At 33.3% G+C, this 15,192-nt stretch overlaps 1 non-coding gene across 1 annotated transcript; it reads right to left on the minus strand.

Annotated features, from left to right (window-relative positions):
* Positions 1-472: 472 nt before the first annotated feature.
* Positions 473-575, minus strand: LOC117026403 (U6 spliceosomal RNA). The gene has a single exon (XR_004423754.1). It is a non-coding gene; the product is annotated as a U6 spliceosomal RNA (small nuclear RNA).
* Between the last annotated feature and the right edge of the window lie 14,617 nt (positions 576-15,192).

Genomic DNA, 15,192 nt, shown 5'->3' on the forward strand with positions numbered 1-15,192 from the left:
TTGATTCTGTGTCTTCTATCTTAGATACTATTACATCTGTTTTCTGCTCTAAAACTCTCCAAAACTTTATTTTAAATGCTTTTAATCTCTAGTTCTCTCTTCTTTCTCAAACCCTGGTATTCATACTCTATTTTATCTTTTAATAATGCCAAAGTGTTCTTCAACATTTGACTATGCGAAACATAACATTTATGGTTTATGTAATGCCAGTTTTCCAGTGCTGCATTATACCCATTCTATTAGAAGGTATCTAAGACTGATATAAATAAACTTATTTTTTTCTTTTCTTTTTTTTCAGTTCTTACAATTTAAATGCCAACAGTAAACATTTCCTGTAGGATTTGGTTGTCAATACTTGCCTATATGGAGTTAATAATACTTATTACCTGTTCAACAATTTCAGGGGAAAAAATAAACAACTTTTAAAGTTAAGAAAAGTTCTAAATTTGAGGTGTGCAAAGAATATTCATTTAAAAATATGGAATGCTTTCTGAATTTGCTTGTCATCCTTGCAAAGGGGCCAGACTAATCTTCTTTGCATCCTTCTAATATTAGTAAATGTGCTGCTGAAGCAAGCATTAATTTTTCTGGTCATAGATTTGTCTATATTAGTATAATTGTGTTTGTATGTGAGTGTATGTATTTGTGTCTAATATTGAACTTGTATTACTTCTACTTTAGTGAGTTACCTGTTCTGGAGCAACACTTGATGCAAAGCACTAAAATAATTTGCATTAAAAGTTTTGTATATGCTAAGTCTTTAGACTATTTCACCTGTATTTATCCCATCCTAAAGCAATAAAGATAAACTGAAAATAATCTTGAATTATCCTAGGATTTTTATAATTTCTTAATATTCAATGTTACATATAACTTAAAACATTAGATCACTTGCCATTAGATAGCTCTATTACAAGGTTTAGCATCTTGTTTTTAACCACCCTATTTTTAAAAATGTATTTTAAGTTTATTCATGTTAAAATATTGTGCTCATATATTAGCTTCCTTTAAACTATAGTTGAAAGGAAATATTTGTTTGTTACATTTTGCATGAGTCTCTCTCTCTCTCTCTCTTTTTTTCTCTCTCTCTCTCTCCCCTTCCCTCTTTCCCTTCCTCCCTCCCTCTCTCCCTCTTTCCCTAAGGAAGGCAGGGACAGAAGCAAGAGGAGAAAGGTAACTGACCTCTTGACCAAGTTGTTCTGTTTGGTGAGGTTGTACCACATTGCCCTTGTGAGGTTTACAGTAAAAGCCGAGCAGAGGTCTGGACTAGAGGGACTAACAGTGTGAGGATCAAAGGCCTAATTGTCTGTTTTCTTGAAGTTAGGGTTATTGGCAGCTGCCATTATACCATCCATGCTGCTGTCACCCAGCACAGCCAACCAGCATGCACTAATTGCAGTGGCCTTTTCATCAAGTAAGATCATCCCACTAAACACAAAGAGCTGTCTTTCCATTAGCACAGACAGTAGCCAGCTAGATCAGCTGGGCTCCTTGAGTATGATTGGACTGTCATATTGTTATGATTTGTTCAAGTTTAGAGCATTTAGCAGATACCCTTTGCACCTCTCTTTGTACCTGAATACTATAACCTGACTGCCCCTATCATTTAAGAGGGTACTATAGCTTTCAAAGTTCAGCAGCACACAATTGCAGGCAGGCAACTGGTTTCTGACAAGAGATCAATACTGTCCTTCCAAACGCTGGAGTCAAGCTGCTGGGTCTGTCAGAGGGATGTGTGCTGTAATTGGATCATGGATGCTGCGAGTCATCTGAGTTTCCCTTCAGCACTGTCACAGCTGTCAGATGTCATCCCTTTGTACAGCTGTCACTGCGGGAGGGTTGGGGCTCTTTTTCCGTTCTAACCCAATGCAAATGTCCACTTAGCAGATGAATATTGAAGATATTAGGCACTTCTTTATGCCTTTATGCAAAATAAAGATCTGTGTCATCTGTGAATTTCATGGAAATAAGTTGCAATTTATTCACTGTGAGAAAAGTGAAGTGAAGCCTGTAAAAATGAGAAATTATTTGGTTCAGGCTATTAAAAAAAGGAATATTTTACAGAATAAACAACAATATGCAGATATTTTTCTTGAGATGGAAAAACTAATACTGTGTGGTATTTAGAATGGTCACCTGATATTTGGAAAATATTTAATCATATACATGTATCTTTTGTTTCATCCATAGTCTTAAAAAGCGACAAATCTTGAATAGATTTATGTCTTTTGAAATCATTAAAATTTGTTGAAACATATAAATGTAACACTTATTTTAAATTAGCAATATGATAAAATTTAAGGAACCCAGTTATCTTTAGAATCAGGTCAAGGAGTCTCAAGTTTTTAAGATGGGGAGAACACTCAATGAAAATGAATATGATATTTTGGTCACAAAATCCTTTTTTATCTAAGTTATCACAAGTGAAATAGAAAGGCATGTCTATAATTGGCAAAATAACTATATAACCTGTGAGTGACTATTAATTTGTCTATTAATTTCAGTCAATTTTGCTTTTGTTTAAATTTAAAAGAACATTCAAATATAAATTCCTATTATTTTACTGCACTTCTGCTTATAAAACTATATCTTAAAAAAATGATGAAAGGTTAACATCTGGAATTGTACAGCTTGAGTCATGTATACCTGTGACATATAGTAAAAATAAAATGATGTCACCACTGTGGCTTTGCAATTATATTCTTAATTCAGGAACTTTCATGATATTGAGATGGATCTATGAATTTCCCTAGGCTATCTTAAAATAAAGTACAATCTTATTATTTATTTATTTATTTTTTTTACCATTTTCTTCCTGTCTCTCGAAGCTGATGTTACAATCATTTTTGGATGGCCAACAGGGTAATTTTGATCTGGGTGGCTGACTTCCTTTTTCTTGAGGTCCAGACCACACACTACCTTCTCTGTCAAACAGGCAGCTTACTCCAGCCCCACTGACAGAGTGGCATGAACCTTATTTTCCAATATGTAACCTTAGCGTCCTGTCATCCACCAGGGGACTCACTGGGTCAGCCCCTCAAATATCCAAACTTTTTGCCTCCAGCTGGCATTATGAGGTGACCTCACCTCATTTGTGGTGGCTCAAGTTTTTTGGAGCCTAAAATTAGTGACTGCCAAAACCAAAACATAGACATTTAGTCCTTATTGTAGGGTAGGGCAGTGGGAAGGGAGGGAACCAACAATAAGCAAACACAGCCAGTGCTTTCATTCAAAAGATGATGTGTTTGAAATGATTATAACATATGCTAATCAGGATAAGAAGCATTGCATTGTGCATTGCCTCAGTTAGCATTTTTCTCTCAATGTGATTTTCCTTTCACAAGAAGCTGGCTAAAAACCCTTTGAAAATTAAAATGATTTACTCCTATGAAACAAATTATTTAGCAATCAAATCTTAGTTGAATATCACTGGTATAATAAAATAGTCTTCAGCAGTTACTTAGGCAGAAAATATAGGAACGAATGAAGTAAAAATTTTAAACTTAGTTTCTTAAGGTTATTCTTCTGTGATAACTGTGAACTTTATATGCAACTCCAGTGACTCAAGTAGGCCCTCTTCCTTTTTTTTTAAACATGGATGGTTTATGGCTAATTACATCAGAGAGCCCAAACAGTCTTTTTTACATTTGCATTAATAAGGGTGTCACATGACCACCTTGAAGTAGAAGTATACATCAAAGGTAGATTAAAGGTTGGTTAAGCATCAAACCATGTTCCATATGTAAATTTATAGCAATGATGTGCTGTAGAAAGATAGCTTACCCTCTATTTCTCTGCTACTAAATAAAATTAAAAATTCACAACTCTGGTTTATGGGATTTTAAATGAATTTGATCTCTCTTTTGGGCAGGGCAAATAAGTGTTTTGTGATGTATTATTTTATAAAAAAAAAAAAAGAACCATCGTTCTGGCTCATTTAATTTTGCGAGTGAATGATCTAAGATTAACTACAGACTAGTCAGTGCAGTTTAAAAGCTGAAAGCAATTTTCAGCCATAGATGGTAATGCCACATTCAGTCCACAACCGAATGACTCTAAATGACTAAGCTTCGAGGTCTTTGTATATGACCACAGGGCCTGATAAAGCCATAGGAACATAGTAAAAGCACAAAAATAGTTCCAATTTATTTGGTGCCATCACCTTAATGAGATTAATACGGACGTGTTCATGTGCCTAATTGGTGATTTTGTTTTAACTAGTAATGAAGGATTAAAACTTCAGGCAACAGGCTGCTTGCTGGAAAGGGAATTTGAGGAGAAAAAGTTTTTAATTATAAAAGAAAGCCAGTGATATACACCACTGCAAAGTTAATAATAATTCTTTAAAAAAAAAAAAAATGAACTGATTAACATGTGGACCCTGGATTGTTCTTGCCATTTTGTGAGAAAAGGTGATTTTTATTAGCAGTACCACATACAGCTTTTATTTACCAATAGACCCGTTGGCATACAAACATGTATAGAACTGTTACTTCCCCTGAAGAAGTGTTAAAACTGAAAAGCATTGGCCCTCAGGCTACTATGGAACTTAGAGTATGTAGTATATTATTCTAATTTAATTTTTAACCAGCTACTACAACTGTATGACCTGTGGCTAGTTGTCCCGCTCTATCCCATAACATCCCAGGCAACCTGAGCGTCTTCGGAGAAACTTTACCTATGATTTGTAATGGTGTTCCTCCCCTCGTCCTCTAGTTGTAACCGTTTAAATGCTAACCCTATTAACCATGCTGCCAAAACACAAACACTCAGCCTAAGTCATTAAAATTTAATTATAAGGGGGCAGCTGAGCCCAGTTTGAGTTTTGAATCTGAAAAGTCTTGTTAAAAAGCAACAACAAAAACACAAAACACTAATAAAATCAGAACTACCCAACCCAACTTATCAGTACGTGTCTACCAGCCCAGTGAACTATGTTTAACTGAAACTGCAGGTTTTAGCAGAGTTCAACATGCTCACAGTCCTCCCATTCAAGCGTATTTTGATTTTTACTCATGTAGCATAACTGTAAAATGGACCCTTGTTTTATCTTGTCCTTGTTGGTGGTGAGTTGTATAACCTGGACTGTGTGTATGTGTGCCAACATGTTAATTTTGTCTTTCAGAACAACTAGTGCAATAAAGGAACTATAGCTCTACACTACCAACTGAACTATATATATATATATAATCTTATATATATAATCTAGGTTATTATTTCTTTCTAGAAACTTTGCCCAGTGCTAAGGCATCTTTTGATTAGGGAAAAAGCCCTGAAATGCAAGAATTTGGTCTTTGATGTTCTATTATGAACCACTTTAAAAGGACTCTGGGTAGTGATACTGTGCAGTGTAAGATGCTACCTTCCTAGAGAATAAAGACAGAAATATATTTTACATTTCTTGTCAGATTGAACTTTAAGACATCCTGACTGCTTTCTCTATAATTTAAACATCACAGCCAAAATGGCAACATGCTTTGTTCAGTTCCAGTTGTGTGGAGTTTTAGTGCTTCATTGATTCAGAGGAAGGCTGAGGCTGGCACGGGGAGCAGGGCGACAGAATCACACTCTCACTGCAGCATGTCAAGCCATTATATCTGGGACCAGAATGTCACTGTGGTCTCAATGGTTCGTCAGCTGAAGGATATGGTTAACAAATGTAAAACCAAACTTCAGAGGAGCTGGTTTTCTGTGCTAAGTGATCTGTATTCCCTCTGAATTTACTTTCCCCTAACCCCGTGAAATTAACAGTACTTTCTGACATTCGACCCCCTGACCTCACACATAATAAGAATTTAAAAAGCACCATGCATGAGTGTGTCTCTGTAATGCAAAACTGGAAAAAATGACCATGTCACAGTTTTATTATACAAAACCTTCTCAATCTCTATTGCATGCTTCATATATGAGTGCTCAGTTTAAAGTTATTATAAAGAAAAACACAATTTTAAGAGTAATAATTCACTGTTCGTGACTTTTATCGACAATAAATTGTAGCAAATACATATTGCTACCAGAAAGCTTTGTACTCCATTAATGCAGATATTTACCAAGATAAGTGTTAAAAATAGTCCACTAGAAGACTCTGATGGTTCAAAGGAAGGGGCTTCCGGGGAGCCGGTTGCCAAGGGTGCAAGTGCATGCACAATGTGCAGGTCTCAAGGTTTAAGAGGCAGAAGCAGGAAAGTGTTATGTGGAAATGATTTTGTGTTATCAGGCTCAGGGGATGACAGCATACAAGAGTAAGAACAAGGTGCTATGTGGCTTTTTCTTCACTGTGAAGTAAAGATTGGCAGCTGGAAGTAAGGCTTACAGACAGACCTGCACACAGGACCTCTTCACCTAGGACTCATAATCACTACTCAAAGGAAAACGCATTTACCAGGGAAAAGCGGCTGTAGCCATCAGAAGTGTGCTTAAAACACCACTTAAATATCACTTTATACGCTATTACTTGCAAACTGTGGCTTCGTATTAAATTATACTTGCATAGGCTTTTGCTTAGGTGCTGATAATGCTTTTGAGGTTGCATTGGTGAGGAAGAATTTAGGCTGCTTTACAAGAGACGTGACCAGAATATTCCATGGAGCTGACAGTGACAGGGTGAAAAATTGCAGAACTGTACTTTCTTTCCCCATATAGATTGTAATTTTAATTGTCATTGTGGCCCTTCTGTTTTAATTATGGGACTTCTTTGATATATACCAGGACATCGTATTGAATGAAAATATGGTGCTATAATAGTCTCTTTATAATTAATGACCACATGTAGATCTTGGTGCATAAAAGGGAAGGAATAAATGAACAATTTATTTAACTAGGTTTTGGATTTCTTTCTGTCTTCTAGTGAATATAAAATGATCCCAGGGCTTCTGAGAATGTTTGATGTAAGAACTGCACAGAATATCTAATAAAATTACTTTAGGCTATATTACAAAACATATTATGATTTAAAATATTCTGCCTACAAATGGTAACATTTATTTATTTACCATATTATTCTTTTAGCATTTTATCTTAAACAAAGAATCTTTAAAATTTATTTGCAAGTGTATTTTAAATGTATCTTCACAAACAGATTTTACTTGTGATATACCTAATTTTTACAGGTAAAATGAGAGTACAGGAGAAAGACTTTTAAAGCTTAATTTATCGAACTGCAAAAAAAAAAATTATCTCTGCAATTTTGCTTTCAAAATACTGTAGATCTGTGCGGCATTTTTCCTCTGCAGGAAGAATAAATTTTTTCTCAATGACTACTGCTACACATAAGGTGTTTGTCTACAATTCACAAGTAAGTAGTCTATTCATAGGCAATTTACAGCCCCTGAAAACTGTGAAGAGGAGATGGAAAATACAACAAAAGCTTAACATTGTTCTCAAACTATTACGGAACAAGCTTACCATATAGAAAGAACACTGATATAAATATGCTGGGCTCACATACATTTCAAGAGAGCTAGACCTCTATGGATTTCTGGAAAGCAGACTTATTTGTCCAGGGTCTGTCACCGTAAAACAGGAAAATGCCCCCTGACAAGCTTCTGCTAATTTTATTGTGGTACGGAGTCCTGTGCATACATTCTCTACAGTATGACTGCAGTTCAATTGCAGAGCACAATGAAATTGGATCGGCAGAGACAGGGACTACCCCGGGGTCAGCTGTGACCATGCCACTTCCATGTGATGTCTAGTTGGGGTGATGGTGTGTAAATAAACGTAGAGAATTGCAAATCTTGTCATGGCCACGCAGAACAGCTCAAGCATTTAAAGATGGTTGCCCGCAAACCTAACTGGAAGGTGGTTGCTCTGTGTGGTGGCTGAGGAAATACTCAGTTCCTTGCCGGAGTCTTCTTCTTGACATATCTGAAAGTACTGACCCAGCATTGTGTTGCTAAAGGGATTAACCCCTAAATTGTTTTTCATCGTAGTGGAAAATAAAGAAACAAACTAATCATGTTTGACTATTGTGCTCTTAAAGCTACTGTGCTGATCCCAAAGACACTTTTTATTTATATTATCCTACTTTGATTTATGTTATTTTTCAGTTTTTTTTTTTTAAACAAGGTGAAGCATCTTAATATCCTGTCCTACTGTTTATTGAATTTGGCACATTAAAGTTCTATGAGTTCTTGTCATTATTATGAACTTTCCTAATGTTAGAAAATAAAATATTATAGAATTCACATTTTCTTCTTATGAATCTAATTTTATTTAAATACTACATAGAGTACTCATTAAAATATACTTAGGTTTTCCTACCTTCAACCAATAAGATGTATTTTTTACCAGTTTTGCATTTACACGTATCTGTTTTTCTGTTACTTTTCCCACATGACAATTACCTTTCATTACAAATTTATAAAATCATTTACATTTTAGCAGTTTAAATGTTTCTGCTGACATTTTGTAACTATTACCCTCTTCTAGAATGGCATATGTTCAGGCAGTTAATAAAAAATTAAATGGAATAGCACTAGACAAGGTGAAGCTTTGTATCAGAGTGTTCTCCACATTTCTGAAAATACCATCTTTGTGTTGCAAACTGTGAAGTGAGGTTAGGGCTGTGCCAATATGTGTATTTGTCACAACTGTCACAGAGACCGTGAACTAGCCAATCACACAGCCCTTAATTAGACAGTTATATTTTGCTTTTTAGAAATTATCCTCATGTAAAATGGTGTCTAAGATTCAAGAAAGGTGCTGAGAGCTAAGAGGGCAAAGAATGCCAGCAGAGAAACACTTTAATATTTTTGAAGAAGATTTATTAACTGCTGCATTATTTCTTAAATATAGAAATAAAATATGCAATATAAAAGAAATTTTATAAATTTAGCAGGTAAGAAATGCACTATAAGGATTATTGAAATAGCAATAGACTAAATTAAACATTACCATGCTGTAATATGTTTTCGTGTGGATTTTGAAATTATAAATTAAAAATGAACATTCAGTGAAGACATCATAGATGCTTTAAAAATCTATAGGTTCACGATTGTGACATTAGCTTCATTGGAAAATTTCCTTTAAATTATTTATTACTGAAAGTAAATTATATATTTTTGTCAAAAATTATTTATGCTTTTACATTTTTTTAAATTCTAGAAACATTTATATAGCATAATTATATATTTTTTTTAAGAAAATGAATTCAGAGGTTTTCATCCTCAAAGTAAAACGTATTGAACACCTTGCCATTTTTGAAAACATGACTTTAACTTTTATAATATACTTGTACACAATTATGTTTCATAGACAGAAATATATCACTAAAATGTGTCTGTGCAGTTATTTTTATCTTTATATGTATTTGCCTTGTCTGTGAAAACGCACACTAATATATCCTTTTACTGATGTTATCTCCATCCATTTCTACATTTTGAAAATTGAAAATTAAAATTTATCTTTTAAGTAATAAATACCAACACACTCAGTAATGTTTGCCAGTAGTATTGCCTTTGGATAAAAATATGATGAATTTTATAATCTCACACATAAGTAAAAGCAAATCAGCATGATTTAAAAAATATTGTAAAACTTATTACAACCTATTTTCTTTTATATGATTTCTGAGATCTTAAGGTTATTGAACTAATTCCAACCAAGGTGGAAGCATTTTGGATTTCTAGAACCTAAGGGAAGGAAGTCCTCAAAACTCCCAATAAATTAAAGCTACACAATATTGCAAAGAGCTCTTCTTAAGAAATTAACAATAAACTCTAATTTAATGGAAGAAATTTGGCTTGTTTGTTTGTTTTCAACAGTGGAAATGTCATGTACTTTATGATTAAAAAAAAGCATCTAATTTGGGGTAACTTGCATGGTTCATCCCATTTTAAATCTTTATTCAATAGGCATATCATAGAAGTTTTAACAGTCATAGCAGATTAACCTTGCCTGTGCTTTTGGAGGCTAGTCATCTGATGAATTTACATGCAGCTGGATGAAAATGCTATTTGGAGAGAGATTGAGAGTTTATTTGATTAAATCCGTTTCTCCACTACCTTGACCTCTTTCTTGTGAAATAATCAGAACTGTTTAGCAAGAATATTCAGGCATTAATAATGAATTGCTTTTGAGCTGGTTTCTTCTGCATGAAACAAGCCCATTGGTGTATGTGCCTTTTCTTTCTTTTTTTTTCTTTGTTAAATAGTACTTTATTTAAATAAGACTATAATTAGAAATAGTAAAAAATACGTCTTTGAGGAGTTTGTTTTATAATTTGTTAGCCATATTGCCATTTGTAGTACTAATCGCTATGGTTTCACCATTCTGTTCTCCCAATGACCATCTCCCCACAATCTGTATAAAGATGGTCTGTGTTAGGGCCAAATGCTTCAGTGTGATTGGTTGGCAATTACATGGTTTATCCTCATCAAGTATAAGGATGGTTTTGAAAATTCCAAGAATGCTCTAATCTTAAGTAGTGCCATTGTTCATGATTTCATTGTTTGTTCCTTCATATACTTTCGCCCCCACAGAGCCTTGGTTTCTAATAATTTTGTTACTTAATTTAATCAGTCCACAGTTATTTTCCTAAGCAATTATTAGATCATATTTCACAGAATATTTAATTTTTTAACAGACTTTAGTCTGATACAGGCTGTTTTTTAGAAAAAGAAAATTATCTGTAAGGAGAGCAAATTAATTCCCGTCTTGGGGTTGATTCCAAATCCACTCTGGGCTAGGAAGTTATGGTTGTTGTTCTTATTCATTTAAAATACAGTTAAAACACAAGATATTCATATGTAATAAAGTAATTAGTAATTAATACTAATTACAGATGAATGAGATAGAGACTTCTTACCCTGAAAGTTGAAAGGCAGTATTTAGAAACTAAAATAATTTTCAAATGTAACTCTGACATGAAGCAATGGGAGCAAGTGAAAATCTTTAAAAATACAGTGTTATCACTCTGGCATATTTAATGCTCTTGATAGTTAAATTTTGGGCAGGTGGCAGATTTGCTATATATATACCATACTGTACTGCCACTTGTTATAAAGATACCGTATCTTGTCTTCATAGTAAATTAAGTTTCATTATAATTTGTTTCTTAATAACATGCACTTCACTGTAATATGTAAAATGCTTGGCTTTCATGAACAACTTTATGGAAAAGCTGTACAGTATCTCATTTGCATTTAGCAATTATATTACATTACAATATACTAAGCTGCAGAAAATCTAATCTAACATCATAATTTAAAATAATAATTCCCAGTGCTTTACAAGTAGGATACAAGTCAGATTACAATAACACATTGTACTATTTCTCTGTTGAGTAAAACAGAATTGGTTCATTATTTTTTTTACCTCAAAAGTATTCCGGAATGATTTAATTCTTTAATAATGAGAATAGCATTATATTGAGAGGGAAAGGCCATTTAAATTGCTCATAGGTAGGTAAAATTTGTCTTTTCTGATCATAAATTAGTCATGTTTTTTGGATCTAATTATATCATTAATATGCTAAGTTTAGGGGAGAGCTTTTATGAGACACAAATGACCTGATAGCAATCCTGTTGTAAAGACTATATACCCAATTTTCAAAATGTTTTTATTTTTAATTATGAAGTAATGCATAATTCAAAAATTCACATTAAAAATAAGAGATGAAATACATTGAATTTTATAGTGATGTCTAAATATACCCACTCTCAAACTTTTTTATATTTTTGATGTTTAGGATCCTATAAAGATCACATAACGTGACAAAGTTGATGCTTAATTTAACCATGTGGATTTGAGGGTAAGGGTTTTTAATACTGATATATATATATATATATATATATATATATATATATATATATACACACACACATATAAAAGAAGATTTCTGAAAAAAATCTATTTAATAAATATTTGAGCACCTATAACATGCAATTCACTTTAGAGTACATGCCAGAAAACATGATATTTTTGCCATCAAGTATTTTATGATGTATAGTAGAAGTTGTATTTTTCCATATTAATTATAATATAAGAATAAAGTCAGTGGCATAAAAGAATGAAAACAATAGCACTCAAGGAAAGACGTCACATTTAATAGACCATCAGAAAATGCTTCCTGGAGAAAGTTTTACCTTAGATGAGGCTGAAGTTCAATTTAATTAAACCTAGGAAGCATTTATTATCATCAACCATGATATGATTTCTGCTCTGAAGGAGCTTATAATCAGGTTGCAATAAGGACATTGGAGGGGACAACAAATTCTATCTTAGCTATTAGGAAAAGTCTCGTGAAAGAAGTTACATCTGACCAAGTTCTTAATTAAATAAGAGATAAATAAGGGAAGGGAGAGAGATTCTGGAATAAATGAAAAGCATAAGAAAAAAAAGTATTAGCGTGTAAAAAAACATGTATCTTCTGGAAAGAGAAGACTTGCCAGTGGGGTGGAATCCTGGAAATGTGGAGCACAGTGATAGCTGATGAAACAAGAATGGGAAAAAACTTAAAGTACCTTGTATACCTGACCAGCGGAGTGACATTTGTCCCAATTTATTTTCTTCTTGGTCTTTTCACCTTTTTTCTTATGCTTTCAGGAAGACAACACTGGCAGTTTTGCGAAAGCTCAATTAGAGTGTGAGAGACTAGAAATTGAGAGATTTCACTTCAGATTGAGGGAAAGTCAACTGTTGGAGATAAACTGAGGGCAGTCTTAACTTCTGAAATAATACTATGTTCCTGAAAATCTTTGTGTTTAAGAATGTCTAGTGCATTCCTTACTTGCTTTTCATTTAATAAGACTACGATAAGAAGTAGAATTCGTAAGTGAGAAATTCAGACAGCAATCATTGTACCTAAGAAAATCAACACCTTTCCATTCCCAAATCATGCAAATTAATTGTTGGGTAAATTAAATTCCCAGGTTATTGTTCAGCCTCCTCTCTGCTTTATTTTATAAACCTTTATTGAGTAGAAAGTAAGTAGATTCCTTTTTAAGAGCTGTCTTGACTGTGGCACTACCTATGTGATACTAAACAAACCAGATGACAAATAGTAAATGCTATCAATTTTCTGTATGTCAATAAAAAGTAACCACAGTAAATGAAATTAATTTTACCAAATTTATGTTCTTTGAAAATATGTCTGTTTTGTTTCTTTTGCAATAAGCTTTATTTATATACTAAATTCAATAAAATATGTTCATATTTTTAAATGTTTCAAAAAATATCTAAATGTACTTCATGTTTATACCGAATGCAAGTATTTTGAATTTAAAGTAACGTCTCTTATTATTCAGAAAATTTATGAAACATATTTTAATCATAGCACTAGATAAAATAGTGACTCTAGAATAATCATTTTTGGGATATATTATCTTTTACTTACTTATTATTTTTTATTATTCAATTCTGTGTAAAAATGTTTATTAAATCTTTTCTTTGAGTAGTCTGTAAGAGTACAATATCAGGAGGATATATCCCCAGGAACTAGTGTAAAAGAAAAAATGAGAAAAATAAAATAAAAGTATATACATTTCCAACAATGTTGACTTATTTCCTATTTCTAAATACTTAATGCTGACTCAATGTTGAATTTCAGACTAAATTCTAATGTAGGCTAAAATTGTAGAAATGCGTATTAGCAACAAAGCAGGTGATCTAATGATAGGATTAACCAAGTTCTCTAATGCTCACGTTTTTTAAATATGCAGAAGAATGTTTTATCTATATTGTGTATAACTAGGATAAAGTTGACATGACATTTTAATAAATTGCTTTATCTAAAAATGGGATTTTGACTATATGTTAGAAATTTAATTGACTATTTTTCTAAACATCAAAAATGGAATGAAACAAAAAGCTCCATAGCTCTTTTACTTTAACCAATCAGACTTTTGAATATCATACAACCTAGCTGATCAGTGTAGTCTTCACAACATCTAAGTCAAATCTTTCCAACTACAGTTGAAAGTTCAAATTAAGTTCCACATATTTTGTTTTGCAATAAAAAGTATGTAACATAGTAGGTAACTCTGGAATCAGCAACAAAGGTAAGGGCCGTATTCCAAACCTGAATTTGCCCTAAGAAAGGTGCCACATAAGCAAGCATGAAAGCTCATTACTTTAGAGTCCACTTCTCATTTTTTCTAGAAAGCCTTCATTGTGCAGAGAAAAACATAATGTTGGGCTTCTACTGATCAATATATCCAATGGCAAACATTCATTGGGGCATGAAAAAAATGCATCCTTAGTTTCTAGTTTCTTTTCATTTCAGGTAAGTCTGATGTCTCTTGGGGGTTTTATATTTCATTCTTTCCTCAGGACAATAACCTCATCAATAACCCATCCAAAGAAAGGAAGTGGAATGTATTAATCTTGCTCATAAGTTAGTATTGGAACCTGGTAAAGGAAAAAAGAATAAGGGAGCATGAGGAATCCAACACAATTCTGAGTGCGAGGATAGTGATGCTATTAAAAAGAATAAAATTAGGAAATCAGGAAGAGAGCATGTATAAAGAAAGTAGAAAATGGTAAAACAAGGATCTATTTTACTTTGAAACTGATGGCTAGATGATTTGTTAACCTCCATGAGAGTATTTTTGACACAGTGGTGGGCAGAAATTTACATTTCAGGAGAGTGAAAATGGGTGATGATGAGTTGTGTAAGCCGAGATGCAAGAGGACAATTGTAAATGTTTGGGATGGAGGGAAAACCAAAAATAAGGTTATGTCTTGAGAAGGAAAAGGGAAGACATTTTTTAGGGCAGAGACATATTCCTGGGTTTAAAGACTTAAGAAAGTGAAGTGAAAGTTCAAAGTAGAGCAAGTTCAAATCAAAGAAGTATAACTTTCTTGAGCAAAGAGCGAATGAAGGCAAGGGAACAAAGCTGTGGTGCTGGAATGGAAGGGGCTGCTCACAGCAGTTAAACTTTGTCTTCTCATGATAGTAGTCAAGGCAATTTGCACAAAGTAAGTTGGTCTATTCTCTTTACTAAGGGAGAGATTGTTTCACAGAGTTACAATTGGGAAAAATAACAAAATCATCCTCCTTCTCCCCCAACCCCCACACAAATGTAAAAAGAATCCTGAGAAGCAGTGAGAGCCTGGTTATAGTTTAATTGAATTATTTTACACTTATGCTTCCTAAATACCTTAACTATTAGTATAGGGTTACAAATTCTAATTGGTTCCTCCATTTCTGGATGTTTATCCTTATAATAAAATTTAGACACTGTAGCAGGA

The sequence above is a fragment of the Rhinolophus ferrumequinum genome, chromosome 8 (genome assembly GCF_004115265.2).
Source record: "Rhinolophus ferrumequinum isolate MPI-CBG mRhiFer1 chromosome 8, mRhiFer1_v1.p, whole genome shotgun sequence".
Classification (NCBI taxonomy): Eukaryota; Metazoa; Chordata; class Mammalia; order Chiroptera; family Rhinolophidae; genus Rhinolophus; species Rhinolophus ferrumequinum.